General features: G+C 38.4%; 1 protein-coding gene across 6 annotated transcripts in view; it reads left to right on the top strand.

The window, feature by feature from the left end:
• The window catches only part of LOC126924398 (origin recognition complex subunit 2), a 112,879-nt gene that overhangs the window by 47,109 nt on the left and 46,722 nt on the right, over nt 1-19,048 (top strand). For all 6 annotated transcript variants that reach the window (XR_007713500.1, XR_007713501.1, XR_007713503.1 and 3 more), the window contains one exon: nt 18,083-18,144. The gene's annotated coding sequence lies outside the window, so the exon portion shown is untranslated. The remainder of the gene's footprint in view (nt 1-18,082; nt 18,145-19,048) is intronic.

The raw sequence follows: 19,048 nt of genomic DNA, 5'->3' as shown, positions 1-19,048 counted from the left end.
CACGGGTCAAGGTCGGCCGAGATTTTTTACCAGCCAAGTGTCAGTCGTTCTAAATGATTCCGACCACGGGGCCGATATCTCTCTGAGTCGCTTTCCGCGAATCCCATCGGAGATCTTCGCTAGTAAATTGCATTTCCCAGCTGCGCCCATTGACATCTGCCAATTATCGAGATACCAAATTTCAATTGTCATTAGTCAGTTCTGAATTCTCACTGACTATCTAATTCTCACCATTTCTCACTAACGATATCTAGTCGAGGAGCGTGCACAAAGGACATGATAAGTCCATTCGTGCTTGAATTCACAAATGTAAGTTTCCTAGAGATAGGTGACGGATCTATGAAATTTGATAAACGATCAAATTAATAAATAAAATATCTGATCTCAAAGAGTTAGTTCCAGTAAGATGGAATTATCATGCGTATAGTTACAAAAGATTGCAAGAATCTAAGTTACGCATATTTAAAACTTAAATTACCATTTTCCAATTTCTCAGCGCCCGCTCTCAACCTTCCCGCTCTAGTCATTCGACTTTCAGACTCCAACTTCGAGCACTGCAATTCCACCTCTGGTGGTATTCTCCCGAAGAGAATACCGTTCTCCATCTGCAGAACATGTTTACCCAAACTTATTATTCTAGAAGCTGCCCACGCCGCGCAGCCTCGTTCGCGCGACACGTTTCTCCGCTAACGAGCAATTTTCTCGGGAGATATTTTTCTCACACGAACAACGTCTCGTCTCGTTCGTTGGTTCACGAACCAAGCGAAAGTTTCTCATTCGGCTCGGGACGTACGTCTCGCCGATAAGTCTTGGAATTAATTCGACGATATGCATCATCTGCCTCGCGGTTTTAACGGAATTCGATCGTGAATCAGGGACAAGAGGAGGCACGTTTGTGATGTCATAGAAGTAGGGCATGGTGGAAGTGCCTCTCGATATCGTCGGTCGAGATTCTGCAGTCGCTTCATCATCGCATAGACAAACTCGATTCAGCCGGATCGCGTCATGGGCAATCGTTGTTAAGGAGGCGTGCTCCACGTGAGATTGCGTTACTTTCCACCGTTATTTTAGTTACGAGCGGTTGCTTTTAAGAGCGACTCGTGAGAATCGACGAGCACATTTCGAGTATCACTGTAAAGATGCTATTGTACCATTGATGATGTTATCCGTATTAAATTTTTATGGATAATATCGTTCAGTTAAAACGGACTTAAACTAGAGACGCAAAATGTACAGGTATTGCGAATTTCTATATCTTCAGTGCATCTTCGATGCATCGGTCTTCCTGGAATAATCCTCATGAAACTCCTTCTATTTTCTGAACACGCGGGAAAACAAGGGAAACGGTTCAGACAGAGTGCAAACGCGCATCGTACCGACCGCTCGTATCTGGGACGAATTTTGCAGAAATCTGAAACGCAAATCTCCTTTCTCTCGTTCGTTCCGTTCTCGAAACGAACTCGACGTCGTCTTTTTAATACCGACGTCTCTGACTGTGTATAGCGTATACTTTGTCGCGTGACGGAGGAAATCGTGCCGGATCGCAGCGAGCAACGATGAATATTGTTGCAGTCGAACACGAGGGAAAGTCGAAGAAACGTTTCAGCAATCGAACCCTTTAACGTTACGTGAGTTATTTCAAACTAATAATATCGGAGTCTTCCGTAGATCAGTATCATAGTCAATTTTACAATTCGTATCATTTAGTTCCATAAATTCTACGAATAATTAAGATCGTAGATATAGGAGATTACCAGTGGAAAAGAACTGATAAGATATCGTCTGGGAAAAAAGTTCCCAGAAACTGTTAGCATTCAAGTTGATATAAAAGAAGAAGAAGGATGCTTTATCTTACCTACGGTGGTATACACCGGTACGACAAAGCAGTAAAAATGTTCCCGTAGTAAAATGGCTCGTTTAAAGCGTATTACACACAATGAAGCAGACGTGGTACCTGTTTTCCACTGAGGTCGCAGTAGCCGTCCACAAAAACGTCCCTTTAAAGCAGACCCAAGCGTTCCCTATCATTGCCTGGCTACGCTATATTCCAGACAATGCTGGAAAGTTTGAGAGATTCGTCGTTTTTCTGTTATGCTTTCGTTATTATGTACTTTGGTATGCGCCAGAGGAAAGTCGTCTGCTTTCTATTAACCTGTTAACTGCTTCTGATGAGCATACTCGTTTCGTTTTACTCAAACGGTATACAGCTTGAACAAACACTGAATACCTTTCGCATATATTTATAGAACGTATAAAATATGCATTATTTAAATTATCCGAAGTTTTCTTTAGTTGAATTATTGTATTTTTGAAATTTAATATCGCGCAACCAAATGATAAATTATATAGGTTTCGTGTTCCTTGAACCTTTCGAGTGTTCGCATCAAAGATAATATATAATTTTCGTGTCGTACTCTATGATATCGCGAGTTACGAATTAAAAGGACTTTCACTTTTCAAGAAAGATACCATGACACGTATTTGGAAGCGACAATAATGAGCTGTAGATTAATGAAGCGTGCACGGTGCATGTATTAAGTGATACGAATTACATATGTACAAAGCGTAAAACATTAAACTTCTCGATGTTTCAAGGATCAATTACGAAATCTGCCAATCGTAGTTGTTATTCCTCGTGTCATATACATAATTACAAATTAATCCATCAGACAAATAGTACGTTCTTCTGTCTTTACTCTTTTTCTCTTTTTTATTTCAAGGTTCTTTTAAACCGTAATGAGTTAACGGAATGTCAACACTTCGTAAGATTGTCATTAAGAAACAATAAAATACATTTCAATGAAAATGAACTGCGACGATAAATTATATGCAAATGTGGCACATTTATCTTTTTCCTGTATCGATGTGTACGTACTACAGCTTCTACATATTCTCTGATCTCACGAGGTGAGGGAGAAGCTTATGAATTCATAGCAATTGGTGATCCCAGACTGTCGGGTGCTGCTGGTACGCGTTAGCTTCACGCCGAGAATCTTTATAAGGGATCCTTTCAACGATGTTGCACCTTGAAACGTTATTAGATCGACCTAGAAACATCATTTAAAACTTCATGTCGGGATTTAGAGTGAACGTCAGGGATATTTCTGGTTGCGAATATTTTTAATATTTCACACGTTCGTGTGAATTACTTTCGACGTTTTTATATTCCCGCGTATGGTATCGATGTTTCGAGTGTTTTCTTATTTAAGTCGAATAATTGGAATATTCCCTGCGTTTTTACGAATATTTTGACTTTGATAAATTTTTAGATTATCTCTGATATTCGAACGAATGTTGACAGTATTTTCTTTTAATATTAATCGCTGTACGCATGTTTAAAAAATAGATGCTGGCTAATCGTAGTCGTTAATCCAGTTCAACTTTCACTTTTCTCCAGAGAGAAACTGTGGTATATTTTTTACAGCACAGGTAATAATTTGTAGAAAATCAAACGTAACACGACTACAAACTTACTTTTTCAGAATGTTTCTTATGATTTTGTCTCCCCCCCCTTTCTCTCTCTCTTTTAATCTCTATATCAAATATCAAATGATGTTAAAATGTAGAGAAATAGAAATTGAGATATCTCAAGTAGACTTTTACACTCTGATTCGGTAGACAAACAAACTGTTACACTTGAGCAAGGTATAGCGAGGCAACTGGATTCCTTCATATCTAGGCAAATATGCAAGCAATAATTTCAATTGTGTCGATACTCTGACAGGTAACGTTAGTACGATTTATTTGTATAATCCTTACAAGTTTACAAATATCACAGTCGACCATAAATCGTCAGACACCCAATATTCTTATGTTTGATTAATATGAACAATCGTAAGCAAGAAATAAAACTTTTCTACAATCTTATTCGACAAGTAGCAAATCTCACAGCTATATGTCGTAACACGGTTCTTCATTTTTCGTTAAAAAATTGCGCAACATTCAAAGCACAAGGTATAGAACGAGCCGTACTTTTGCAACGGGCTGTAGCTTGTTACCAGATGCACAATAATTCTTTGTTAACCGAGCTTGTTGATTCAACAACAATATTTAACGAGTGAACGTTTCGAAAACGAGCGTGCAGTTTCGCTCGTGCGAATATGTAATTGAAGTGAGCGATGACATAATGCACTGCTTGGGCCTTTAACAACAAAGTATCGGTTTGTTTTTCCAGCGGCCTCGATTTTTTCCCTATTTCCCTTTCACAAAACAATCGAGGCCATTTCGCTCGATTTTTCCCCCCTATTTTTCTCGAAAAATTATCTCTAGCCACCTTCAGCGATTCGTTTAACGTTTCCATCCATTAAGAATCAAACAGTGAAGCAACGCATCAAAGTTTCGTAAACGCAGCATTATTGAGAAACGTAAATCAGATAATTTGTATGCGTGTTATTTTTTTGAAAGTGTGCAAAATATAACTAGACTAATATATGTGTAGACACTCTGCTAAAGTCTACCACACAAATCAAAGACGGTAGGTATCCTAATCACGATGCTATAAATACTTCGATTTCTTCGAATTTCAGTAAATTGTAGGATCTATGTGCATGAAATATCGAGCGAATTCCTTTTATATACCAAGGTAAATTGACTGAAAAGAATTGCGAAGGAAATGTTGTGTGGCCCCTTGAGATTGCTTAATCTTAAGTAGAATTGCTATACGTATTTTAGTTTCCCCTATACTTTAAGCACTCTATACATATATTCATATAGTACGTTTATAAATTATACAAATGGATATTTTCCGAATTGTTGCACTTTCAGGATTATTATTTTATCGATCTTCTGTCTCGCTTCGTCTCTCCTTCTTTCTGTCTTTCCTTATCTCCCTTGGCCGTTCTGTAACCGATAGATCATTCACGCTGGCTGATTCGGAATGGTAAAATTATCCAGCTCGGATCAAGGAAAATTCGTAAGTTATTCGTAGGTTAGAAATGTCACAACGTGTACGTTTTATCCGTAATTTTTCTGACATTTATAGTCGTTTAAGAAATGTATGGTAAGGGGTGATTTGGAATATTGCGATGTATTTGTTGCAGGCATAAAGATTTATCGATGAAATAGAATTTTTCTATATTTCTTGTTACCAAATTATAAAATTATGTGGGTTAGTTGCAAATATACGAAATTAATCAATATTGAATCTTTATTTCTTATATATATATATATATATATATATATATATATATACTTCGTTTTGACGTTAATGTATATATAAAATGATTTATAGAAAACGTATTATTAATTCAGTTATGTTTCTCGCTATATGTGACAAAAATTCCAAGAGTTACTGTCACGTAGCAAACAATCGGTGTGATTCAGCGATCTGAAAAAACGGTAGGTTCTATTCCCTTGCATAACTAAAAAGATTCAAATAATCGGTTTCCAGGAATAATCTCGGCGATAGTCCTTGAGAAAGGTCCTCCGTTTAATGCGATAATGGCGAGAGACAAAGGCGATCTCCTAGGCTCGCAACTTTCTCGCTCTCGCGTCTATTTCAACCACGTCTGGCTACATTTTACTACACTCGACGATTAGCATGGATTTCGATTGTTCGTCCAGGATTGCACTCGCTGCTTAATGGACTGTCTCGACTATCTATTTCTCTGCCTCCGCCGGTTTTTGCACCACCAATCTCTTCTGTCTTTCTCTTCCCTTCCTCTCTGAATCTCCCACCTTTTCATTATCCTTTTCACTCCTCTTCTTTAACAATCCACAGTGAAGGCGATCGCGTGGAAGCTTGAATTCTTTTTTTAGCGACGAATGAGCGAATAAAATGAGAAAATCGCGAGGAACGAGAAGAAGAATCGATAGATACTTATTGTTTTATCGTTGGAAACTTTTGCACCTGTAACGCAGATATACGAGGAGTGGTAAAAATGAAATGTAAGAATAAATACATTTTTATTGCTTGACATTTTACAATTCGAGTAAAAAGGTTTTCCACCATGTAAGGAAAAGTTCGAATTGACGAAATATCTACGGAAATATCTCTAATATGTCTACGGGCAGATTGATGGGCTCGCGAAGATGGCGACCAATCTGGATCATCGATACGATGTAGAGAGAATAAAAAGAAGGTTAGTCCCGTGCTATTGCTGTCGGGACATCACAACGTGTGTTCTTTTGAGAAAGACGCTTAGGAGCCGAATATTCGAAAATAGAGAAGAACGAAGGAGCATCGAACCAGCTTAATGCTCGTACCTTTGACGTTGTACGCTGCCGATGGAATACGAGTGCTTTGAAGCTCTCGTTATTTGAAATTTCGAAATATCGCGGCAAGCTAATACGGCTGTATTTCGTATCTATCTTTTCTTATTAGCAAAATTGAAAATTCAATTGGACACGTGATAAACTTCTTTCGCGATAGTAAACTCTAAAGTTTATTACCGTGGGATTAAAATTTACTAAACAGTTTCCCGAAGCTTTCTACGCTCATCTGAAACTCTTCTTACACAAGTAGTAGATTTAATTAAACGGGTCTGCGATGGAAGTAAAAAGTCGTCAAGCAAGAACAAGCGAATAAAATAAAAAGAATTAAAATAGAAAGGAAACGAGAACACGCGCCATGGTAAAATCCTATTTCCACGTTTCTCGTTGCATTCTACGATCCTCTCAACCACGACCTTTTGTCGAAGCTCATGATCGAATCTCAAGAAATCACGCTAAAGCGACGCGAGCCATCACTCTCGTCTCTATAAATGATTCGTGTTCCGCAAATATCATCAGGTCCTCACCAGCTGGCCTAGTGATTTACGTTCTTTGAATCGTCATCGAATCGTCGGACGACGATCACCAGCGGCGTAATGGTTCTCGGCATCTAGGATTGCCCGCGCGAGGAGGCTGGTCCTCGAACGGACGGATAATATTGCGGCACGGGGAGTGAAAGCGACATGGTGAACCCGCTCACGAGGTTACCCATGTACTTTTACTCGATTCAAGCCGTATTATAGTGACTACTTACCCGGCAGTCCCTGGCATAGTTACCACCAGAAATATCGTTGGAAAGCCTGGCCGCTCAGCTCGCTACCCACTCGACGAGCCTACCAGCGAGAGAACGAGTCGCGTCTAACGAACTTTTAGCACAGATTCCTTGGATATTGTTTCCTTCGATCACTGTTATCAAACTTCCCTCGCCAACGATATTATTTCTTCGCAGGATTTTTCTCTTTCTTCTTGTTTTGATGTTTGATCAAAAGATATCCATCTGCTCTGATCTCTAGAGGTAAATTAGGAGAGCAAAAGTAGCACGAAAAGAACACATAACGATCCAGGAGAAGATATTCAACGAAATTGCTTCGCGTAGGAAGATATGAAAATCCCTCGGCATTGAGATATTACAAATCACAAAAGTGCGGTCAAAAATACGTGTGCCGTTTAACCTAATAAAAAGTTACGATATTTGCTCTATTTCGCCAGCGAGAATCTATAATGTAAAGTAAAATTTCGAAACGAACGAACGAAACGCGTTAAAAATCTTAAAACCCCTCAAGATCTAAAAGGAACGAAAAGTTCACCAAGAATTTCCCGCCATTCAATTTTTCGTCTGTTTATCTATTTCTCACAATACCTATTCTAACCATCCGTATTGTAAAAGAAACGTAGAAGATTTTACTGACACAAAACGATTCGAGCATTTTGGATAAAGCTCCGATGTACGCGTCTTCACGTAATAGATATTCTGGTCTGTGGAAGGTCGATAATGCGCAGACTTGTTTGTCCTACGAGAGAAGCCGTGGAGCTGGAATAAAGGGCTGGCATATGCTGTCGGGGACAATGAGGACGAAATAAGAATCGTCGAAGGGTAGTGCACACCGTTATAGTAGGGATCCATTGACCAGAGCACGCGAACCCTCGCAGCCTGAGCTGTTCTCTGGCCCCTCCGAGATAGGTACGTCTCGATTCTTTTGGCTGCCCTTTTGCCAACGACATCGAACCCTCCAGTCTTTGCCCTCGCCCTCGCCTCATTTTACTAGATCTCCAAGGGCGGTTGGGAACCACTCTGATTCATTCATTCATTCTCACATGTGAGAGAGAAAGAAAGTCAATCAGTGTTCCCAAGCGATAATCAAAGGAAAATCGGAGGGATCACGGAAAGGACGGAACGATAGTTTGAAAGATTTTCATTTGACGCGTTTCATCGTCATTTTGCGAGAGGCGAATTTTTTGAATAAGTTTAAGTATTTCGCAGTCGGTAATTTTATTGCCGAGCTTCTGATGTTTATGGATGTTAAATATAGAAGAAATACGTGACATTTATTTCACGATAGGTATGTGCATAATATGCAAAATACGTGATATATTATGTATTATTTCTAGGTTGCGATATTCGTTCGCACAGAATAATGTCTATCTGTTCTGTGAAACATAGTGGCTTTTAAAAAAAGATCTGATAAATCCTTTGACGTGTAGAAATCTTCAAAAATTATGACTCTAATCGAAATTCTAATCGGGACTCTAACCGAAGAAAGAAATAGAATTTTTAAAGTCCTTCTGTAAAGAATTCTTCTTTAGACGAAAAGATGCAAGCTTGTGTTCTTAGTTTTCGTTTCGTCATTCTATCGTTCGTATTGCAAGTTATATAATTTTGTCTAGGTAGTTACGATCATTGTAGCGTTTCGTAGATAGCCTTCAATAGGTTGTACGTAATAGTCGGTTATGAGTAATGGAATGATTATATAAACCATCGATTGACTGTGAATGAATAGGGCTCCCGTAGACTGTTCGAAATTGTCAGATACCAAAAGGTTTACATCTGTTCTGTTAGTAGCGTGTACAACTATAATTTAACACCTTAAATTACGTTTCATTTCTGTTTTAATGGTTCGACACGTTTCATGTCTGTTCAAATCAACTTTCTAAATGTAATCGATACAGTTTCGGTATAGAAATAAAACAAACTTGATTCGTCACCTGGCATGAAAATTAATTAATCTCGCGAGGGAACGTAAGATACCGCTTTGGCAAGGACGAAGTCAAAACTTGCGCAACATTTATATACGTATATGTATTCGCTAGATTTATATTTATATTCATTAGTCGACTATTATGTCTCCTAGTTAAATAATAAGAATCATTATGGTTATAAAATAACCCTGATCAAGCCGGTAGGCACGTAACAAAAGATAAATATAGGGTGGTATCGTGTGTTGTGTTCTTTCAAAATAATACACGTGTTAATACACGTGAATATTAATAATCGATAAAAGTGAAATTTTCTTTTCACAATTCATGAAATATTCGACACTTGCAACGATTTTATATACGATTCAATTTACGATTCAAACAAATTACAACGACTCGTGTATAATACACGTATCCACACTTTGTCCAAACAACCGAATTCGTTTCTATTCGAAAGTTCCCACCCAAAGAAGAAAACTGCCGCGCAGAAGAATACTGGAAAGTCGGTTTCACTTTACCTCTAGAGCCGTTCCACTTTTCCTCGAAAAGTGTCGAGGAAAATGAGTCGTCGATAGATTGGCAACAATGAAATCTCAGATGGTTTCAGGACACATTTGTCACCCTCTTCTTCGATCAGCATCCTTGTGCCACGACTAAAACCGGATCCATACGTACAATACCCCTCACAAGTAATCCGTACATCGGTCGATTTGTATAGCAAGAGATTGTTAGTTTTACCGAATTGTATAAATAAAGAAGGAATTAATCATTTACTGTCTGTTTACGCAATCAATATTAAATGTTAGTTATTTGAAATTATCTGATTATCTGAACTATATAAATTATCAGTTTAACGAGCTTCAACTATTACTTGCTTCGAGGTTACCTTTCGAAGATAAATTTTAGCACGCGATAATATTTTGTATACTCTATCAATACGCGAATACAGCGTAAATTTTGCTTTAGGTAACATTGAAATTGTCGGAATACCCAGATTGCTTATTAATTTATTTTACAATTCTCTGTAGCAACTTTACAGATTTAAATCGGTTTATTCTGACGACAATTCTTCGTTATTGTTCAAAAACACGAACAAAAGTCTGTCCCTTTTGTGTTATCTTCTCATACAGCTACCATCCGGTGCAAGTTTTGTACGTTCAATCGTCGACAAATAATCCTAGCGTTAATCATAAGCAATGAAAATCATCGTAAATTCTCTTGTCCGTAATTACACTAAATTGCATCCTGTGAAAAATAACCAAATATCCAGATACTTTTGAACCGTAGTGTATAATAGTATATCGTATGTACAATGGTTAGGTCTGAACGAGGAGAACGAAGCGGAGGTCGACGAAGAACGAGGGGTTCTTCCCTCGTTCTTTTTCCATCTACCACCCACAGAGGCGGATCGTCACAGGATCCGAAATGCGGGACCAGGGATGAACGTGTCCCCAGGATCCCATGCTTCTCTTCTTCGCTCGAAACTGTACCGGTCGATTCGATTCTCCTGTTACACGGTCGCCAAGCAAAAACATGAGAAAGTGAGAGCCTTGGCTTTCCTCGAGAAATTTGTTATGGTTCAATTAACCCAATGGGTTGGTAATATCGTTTCGAGTGACGCATTCTTCGTGGATTTCATCGAGTCGTTCGATGGACGACTTGCCTTTCGACAAGCTTTGTTACCTTGGTTACCTATATATTTGCTATGTCGTTAGTAGAGCATGACGTTTGTTTCATTATTTTAATTACTTATTATTACTTAGTATTATTCTAATAATTTTATTACTTCATTCTGACGAGTGAAAATTTCAATGTACAAGAATGTAGAGAACGGACACAATGCGTGAGAATATACAAAATATCGAAAGTAAAGCAATCGTTGCGATATCTAACCAGTGAAACAAATTTATTTCTTTGGTTGTATTAATAAAAATATGAATTTGTATAAACGTTCGGTGTCTATATTAGCGAACAATTTCTCTAGAAAATGAATTTCTATATTGCAAAAGTTTACGTTTAAATTAATAGATTGTTATCAGAGATAGTTGATATGGAAGTTTCATTTGAAGAGGAATTCGGAGAACTTTCGAAACGAACATTTCTGTGAAATATTTTGAAAATGATTCGAGTTAAATTAGGTTTGAGGTTAATGAGGGATTTCTCTTTACCTCGTGTAACATAAGAATTTGTGTATCGATACATATTCTCTTGTTGAATGTATCTCATGTGGAACTTGATCGCCATCGAGGGTGAAACTCGAGGATGCAAAAAGTTCATCAGAACTTCGTCCGTATACACGTCATGCGTACCGATGATTAACTCTCTCGCTAAAAAAGTTGGCAGTCTTTTGCAAGAGCACGATATTAAAGCATATATTCGACCTGGAATTAAACTTTAGATTACACCATTGCGAAATTACGACAGAAATTACATAATCGACAAATCGAATCTAATTTACTACACCGAGAAGCGCGTTTATAAAATTACGTAAACATCATAATTATCGATATAAAATGAAAGTTTAAAAAAACTTACGTTATGCTATGTTACATTATACTATGTCGCATTGAACTATATTTTACTATGCTCGTACTGTATCGTACAGCATGGTACACTATGCTACGTTTCATTATGCTATGTAGCAACATTTGGTGGACTAGGTTACTCTATTAATTACATACCACACAATGTTACGCTACGATACGTTGCATTGCACTATGTTACGTTGCACGACATTGTATTACACTAAGTCGTATGATAGTGCGTTACACTACGGTAGGTTGCATTATCTTACGTTGCCGTATGCTTCGTTGCACTACAATACATCGCATTTTACTATTCTTCGTTGTATAATAGCTACCTATTACGCTAAATTGTCTTACTCCACATTATCTTATGCCACTTTGCGTACTGTTAACCATCGTCTATTCGCGTGACGTCTCCCTATACGCTGTCCTACGTCACCTAATCCCATTCTACTTCACTATGCATTAAATCCTTCTACGCTACATCATCCTACATCCGACGTGTTGCTAAATAAATTAACAGCCCGCGCTAAACACCGCTATTAGTACACAGTGATAACTTTCATGGAGGGCCTATAGGCGCTGTTCGTAATCAAAGGGTTAACCATCATCAAGACACATCGAGCTCGGTCACGCAGTTAAAGATTGGCCTCGATCTAACGAGCGAAGATTGGCCTCAATCTAACGAAGAAAGTATACAGCGCGAAGCCCTCTTCGATAAACAAACGTAAAACACACATACAGTATCAGAAAAGAGAAATATGATGTCAGAAATATGATAATCGAGTGACGATGATTGGTCGGATCGTTCATTTTGGCGCCAAAGATTATCGTTCGTCGATGACTCGCGCGAAGTTGAATGTTAATTTAATCGAAGCGCATACGAGCCTGTAATCGGGAAGATTTATGAGAAACCAGTTTGGCCGGCCTCTCTTAACTTGATAATGTTAACGAAGGCCAATTTTGGCGTAACAACGATAAGATCGATGTTATATACGTCCCTTGAGAATTCTTGAGCGACAACCTGCCCGTATATAGCGATCTCCAACCGCGAATCGGACGACAAATTTATAATTATATAGGGCTTATTAGTGCGGATAGTTGTTTGCACCACGTCCTTTTAATTTTAATATTCGCCAATCCCTATACAGATCAGTCGAACCAAATTTCGTCTATTATTGATATTAGATCAGTGGATCAAAGTATAGTACCAAGACTCTTCCATCAAGATAAAAAATATATGAAAAGACATGTAAGAAAGATAAGCCAGGTTTTATCCTTGTATTTTACAAAAATTTCCCTAGAATTTGTATAATAAATTAGAAGTCATTTTTATTGCTCTGATAACCCTAGTTACTAACTGGTTAAAGAACTAGCAAGAATCACTACTCTCGCTAACGGCTATAATAATTCGCAAATTTTTAAAGAAAGTTTCGAAGTATCGAAGAAAGACGAGCTTCGCCTTCTTTGTACTTACCTACTTCATCTGTAAACAATTTTCTCAGAGAAAATCGAGATGCATGGAGGCGATTGTTCTCGGATTGATATCTTTCTAATCGATCGAGTGTCTGGATGCCACCTGGTCGACCTAGTAGTACAGTTAGACAAGTGGGAGTGGGTATTAACATCGTGGCTCAGGAGGATCGAGGTTAACGATAAGTTCTCCGTTCGCGGACTAATAAACGTCTGAGAAAGGGACAACCACCAAGATGTCGAGGACGGCGATATCGAACCATTCGATTACGCTGAGATATAGCAGTTTGCGAAAGTTCGAGTTTAATTGAGCTTCTCTTGGAAATTTAAACCTTCCACCTCCTCCGTACCTACTACGACAAAGACTGACACGTTGAATTAAGTATTTTCCATCTGTCACGTGTAACATGTCGATCGATATCAAACCTAGGTATAGTTGAATTTCTTTCCAATTCTTCACAATGTGTTTTATATAAGTTTAACTCGAATGTATCGATCAATCTGTTGCTGTTATCTAATTTTTAAAAGATGCTGATCTGCTTCAAAGGACATTGAATAGCAGAAAAATAAAATAGCAGAAAAATCAAAATATAACGTAATTATTTTATAATCAACCTTTTGCAAGGATGATAGTTATATCTGAGTTATAGTTATATCTTAGACAATTTTAACGTTTTTATTCGAAATTAAACAAATAGAGTCGGAGAAAAAAAATTGTAAATTTGAGAAAATGAATTTATCGGTCGTAAGGAAAAGGAGCGTTCCGATCGTAGATTGCAATTGTACAATATTTGTGTTTTCACAAAAGTATCTTTCATCTGTTTGGATGAAATTGTTGAATGTTAATCGTTCGTTCTCGTATACTTCGAGTCTGTCTTCTCTAGAAACGGAGGACGGCTACAGGGACGTCGAGGACAACGATATCGATTCGTAAAATTTAGAACATGTAGACAGGGGACTCGTATCGGATTCGCATCCAAGTTCTATATTTACAGGCGAACAAATATTCAATAGAAATAGGAAATGAAATCACGCACACATACACGGATATAGAATATCCTTTACTTTACAAAATTCGATTCTTTATCACGTACGCTCGGTTCCAGTAAGAGCTCGAACAGAAATTCCAAGTGGAACGGAGATTTAAAGGGCCGGCCGATTCGCGTGGAAGAATTTCAGGAGTAGAGCGTACCGGTTCCACAACCTGGAAACGATCACGAGCCGTGCAGTTTCGTCCATGCAAGAACGGCGACGCTTTAATACGCGGATAGAGCAGGAATCTCGTTGTGGTTCTGCTCCAATAGCCTGACGGCTGGTTTTCTCGTATGTTCGGTAACACCTACGGTTCTGATCGATTTATGGACGATGTTAACATAACTAACAAGCGTCACTGACACACGTCGACGCACGTTTAAGTTGTTATTTCCTTTCTATTTTTCTCTTTCTCCTTGTTGAAGATCCACGATCAGTTGGAGTTGCTTGAATAATTCGAAATTTTCGATACTTAACAATTATTAGATAGAATTCCAATTACGATAGCTGATCAATGTAATTTAATTTGATAAGAAAAATTTGATATTTTCCTTTTCCTTTCCCTTTCTTTTTCTCTCTTTATTTTATCTGGTACAATTGTTAGCGTGGTGTAAGGTTAATAAAATGTAGTTCTCGGGTAGATCGAGTGTGTTCGAGCTCGTCGAAGTAATCGAATTAGCCGGTATAATCGAGCAGTCAGCTCGCTCCGTCGGAACATGTGTTACACGGACAGAATTTCGATTACCCTGTAATAGGAACGTAGCGCTTAATAATTTCAACGTGTCCAGAAATGTTATTGTTCTCTAGTCTTATTACTTTCCCAGAGAAAAGCCAATGCTATTTCAAGAAATGGAAAAATGCTTGTATTCTTTTTACGTGTCGTTTGATTTATATTACAAATATATCGTATCATATATATATACGTATTCATATCCTGCGAAAACCGAAAACGAATTATACCGAAATATTGTCTTTGTTAATTTTTAGTCGCATAAATCGTAAAAGTTTGTATCCCACAAATAGATTAAATTGGTAGGCCGAAAGTGAAACACTTTGACGGCCAATGAAGAACGATGTGGTTTTGTAATAAATTATGAAAGCGCGAGTGCAGGAAGTATATTTTCTATATTCGTAGTAAACGGATGTTATCCCCGAAGGCTGGCGTCCCACGTGCGACACACCAGTCGTTAAAGTAAGCAAGCAAGTACGTTCAACAGCCTTTGTCCGTATTCAGTGCCCTGTACACGTGCTGACGTTTTCTACGGAGTTGGCTCGATTAAGACGCGTAGCTGTTTCTACCTAGGGTATGTAAGAACATTACATGCAAATACGTGGAACGATAGTCAGGCGTTGTCGCATACGAGGCTATGCAGGCTTGCTTTCCACCAACGGATCCTGATAATAATTTCTCAATGAAAAATATCACCGATATTTCCACTGGAACTCAATATCTCGGAGAATTTTTCGATATCGGGAACTGATACACTTTAATCGGCTATTGAAACAATTTTATTTTTCTTCCTTCTATTTTTTAAATTCCTCGAATATGCTCTGGTCCTCGTGCAATAGAAACGATACAAAATAATTAAAAAATAAGGGCAGTGAAAAGTATCGAGTTTGCGTTAAATATCAGCAGATATTTTTAAGATGTCTTTCACCGATGAACGTTATAAATTAAAAAATTGACGAAGGGACATTATGTCATAAACGCTCTTCTTTAGAATCTATGATAAAATTCACGATGCCTTATATCATCACGTTACGACGCACGAATCTCTGAAAAATAGATTATCTTTTGAGAACTTCCACATCCATCGTATATGAATGAAAACGAAAAGAGTAGTTGATCGATTGCTCATAAGACTTTGCATAATAACATATTCGCTTTCAAACATATAAAGCGACGATACGAAAACAAGTTCGTAGGCGCCTTCATGTGGGAAACGCTGAAAAATTTCAATCAGATTTTGTACCATTTTATTTCCATAAAAATGGCGTCTTTATCGGATGTACGAAGATGTAAACATACACTGCTGATCACAAGTATTCGAACGTTTCGTGGCGTTAACGTAAATCGAATGCTTTACACTCTTTGTATTTTTTCAATTATCTTATCGTAGATCCAAAAATTCGTTCGTATCCTATGTACCTTATAAGGCAAAATACCATTAGAGTGGAATACCAATAGAGTAGAATCTGTGAATGTATCGAAACTGGTACTTACAGCCGACAGTGTAGCTGCTTAAATTAAAACGAAAACATACCGACAAAGAGGGGGCAAAAGGTGAACCAAGTGAAACTTGGGGGCGGAAAGAAAGAATGGAAACGAAAGGTGTCGTCGGTCGAGCGACGACCGAAGATCCTCCTCGAGTTGTGTGTGAAACGATGGCTCGAAAAGAAAAAAAAAAAAACGAGGCAAAGTGAGGTGAAGAGAGCTGACCTACTGTGGCAAGTGGCTCAGGGACGTCGCTGTCCAAATCGTCCCCCCGAACGCCCCCCTCCCTCCTCTTCTAGACCTTCTCCTCATCCGGTACCACACACACAGTATTCAGGTCTTTCTCTCTCTTTCTATCCTGTTTCAGAACCCTCTTGTGGCTACTCTACCATTCCATCTGTGCCTCCTTTCCCTCGTTGCCTTCACCCTTTGCCCTCGACCGTGCTCTATGAGGTCGATAACGGCTATCAAAAAATGAAATGAATACACACGAAGGCTTTCCAAGCCTGGGAACTGGAATGCATTGTTTGGTCTGGCGTATAGAATGTAAGGCTGGGTGTGGACTCATCCTTGGACTGTCTGTTTAAAATGGCACCATGGCAGTGAAGAAAGAATCGAAGCAACGAATGGACCGCGGATGTTTATGCAGTTATGGACAATTGAAATATAAAGGAAGCTTTCTCTTTGTGTGTGTGAGAGAGTCGACCTACCATTTCGACCCCACGTATTTTTAAACTGGAATTGAATATACAGAGTGAGAGATTTATTGCACGAAATTTTGATCCGGAGGATTTTCAAAGTAAAATTGGAATACAAAACGTATTTATCCCTCCAATCTCAGTCTGAGAACTTTTATAGAAGTAAAGAATAGGATAACGAAGTAGCGATACAGTTCCTAAATATACTACGTACAGGGATAAATAGAACTAATTAAAGTGGCGCAACGAAAATAAACAGATATATACGTATTTATAAGATAGCTTTCTATTTCGATAAAAGTTAAAATTAATTTTATCGGAAGACATTTCACGCTTAAGAATGGCACAAATAAATCGAAAACCGTTTACTTGCTAGTCGTAACGTTAAAAGCAGAACTCGTTATAAAAAGGCATTAATGCCATGATCCGGATTTACTCGACTGCAAAGAAAGACCAACTCGTATTTATTTGCAACGTGAATACCTGCGTACTCCGTATAGGAGACAGAACGGAAAAACATTGATGCGGGCCAGAGTTACGGCGGACTTTCATGATCTGTTTCGCCCCTTTCCACGCGGTTCTTACGGCTTTTTCGCGGCGGAACGCCCACCGGTGGAAAGTGAATCATGCCGCGGCCGAGTGAAAAGTAACCAGTGAAAAGTGGCGAGTGCCCGGGTGGAATGGAGATTTGAAAGTTTCTGCCTTTAGCTTCTAGCGCCGATTTTCACCTCGACAACGTGGCCACCGACGACGATTGACAATCGAAAGTAGTTAGCTGAAAGCTGGTCTTCTTTCCATCTTGGCTGTCTAGCGGCGAAATGATCGCGTGCTCGATACCTCCGCGCTCCTTTCGATCGAATAATATAAAATAGAGCAAACAGTGTTCAGACTGTGGTGAGAGAAACGTAGAATTGCTGATTTCAATTAATTTTCTTTGTCGAATAATTTCGTTGTAAATATAATTTACATACAAAATGATATAACACGTTAATTTAGGATAATAATATATTTTACACGCGATATTTTATACGCTAACAAACGATACTTGAATAAATTGTCGAGACATATTAGAAAGATCGATTTTAACGTACAGAGCACCAAAAAATCAATCGAAATCTCCTCCAAATGAATATTTTTAAGAAGAAATTGCGAAAGAATCGAACATACAATGTCAACGATTTTCTGTTTCTTTATGTTTGCCTTGTACCAATCTTCCTTTCATTTTTTGGTTTCAGATGTCCTTTATTTGAGCCGTGCTCAGGCCTCGCTGCCTGAACAAAACGAGCTATGTCGACGAGTAAGTAGCACGTCAATACATTCTTCTACGACTACCATTGTATGCTCTCTGTCATCGTCCTTCTTTCTTCAGTATCATTCATTTCGATATTTTTTCGAACATAACAGAATGATCTATCGTAATCTTGTGAAACAGAAATGAATGAAAAATCATTATGTAATACAGATATACCTAACGTATTTTCGATAACAAGAAGAAACAAAATCGCGAAGTATTAACAGTGAGAATCCTTTTATGTAAAGAACAGGCGCTTGAAACGCGGATTTGTTTCTCACAAAAAGGAAGTTGTGTGTTGGTTCTATCTCGAGTTACATCACGACTCGGCGTGCGTATCGAGCGCATCTTCAGCCAGTAGTTTGCTTTGGAATCAGCTCGTATACACACGAATCGTTCGCTACATCGCGCCATTTGTAATAACGCGATAATTAGTAAACGAGACCGTGCCAAAGTGATCCGCGAAACCTGTTTTCCTGTTTACGCTCACCTCAGTTTGATCTTTAACAGTCTCTCCTGGCCTTCGCGCTAGCTCGTACCGGAATTCTATAAATTCCTCGCCAATGCATGTTGATTTGGCGGTGTCTTCACCGAATACGATTCTTAAATCGAACGTACGCTATTGATTAAAAATATCCACACGCATGCACCTCTTTTATACGACCATGCTCGTTATCTACCTTCCACTTCGATTTTCTTCCTAATACAAATTTTACAATGAACAAATAAATTGTACAGATAATAATAAATGTAATAAATTAGTAGAAGCATAAAAAAAAATCGTACATCGAGTTTCGTAAGATCTTTGTAAAACATCTTTGTAAGACGTCGATCTGTATATTCATGGCAATTTGAGTCGCTAGGAAAGCTGCTTAAACTCTGTACAGTCGCTCGATCTTGTTAATTTCTC

The sequence above is a fragment of the Bombus affinis genome, chromosome 14 (assembly GCF_024516045.1).
Source record: "Bombus affinis isolate iyBomAffi1 chromosome 14, iyBomAffi1.2, whole genome shotgun sequence".
In the NCBI taxonomy this organism is placed as follows: domain Eukaryota; kingdom Metazoa; phylum Arthropoda; class Insecta; order Hymenoptera; family Apidae; genus Bombus; species Bombus affinis.
Note: the sequence above shows the minus strand (reverse complement) of the source record. Positions and strands in the feature narration are given on the sequence as shown.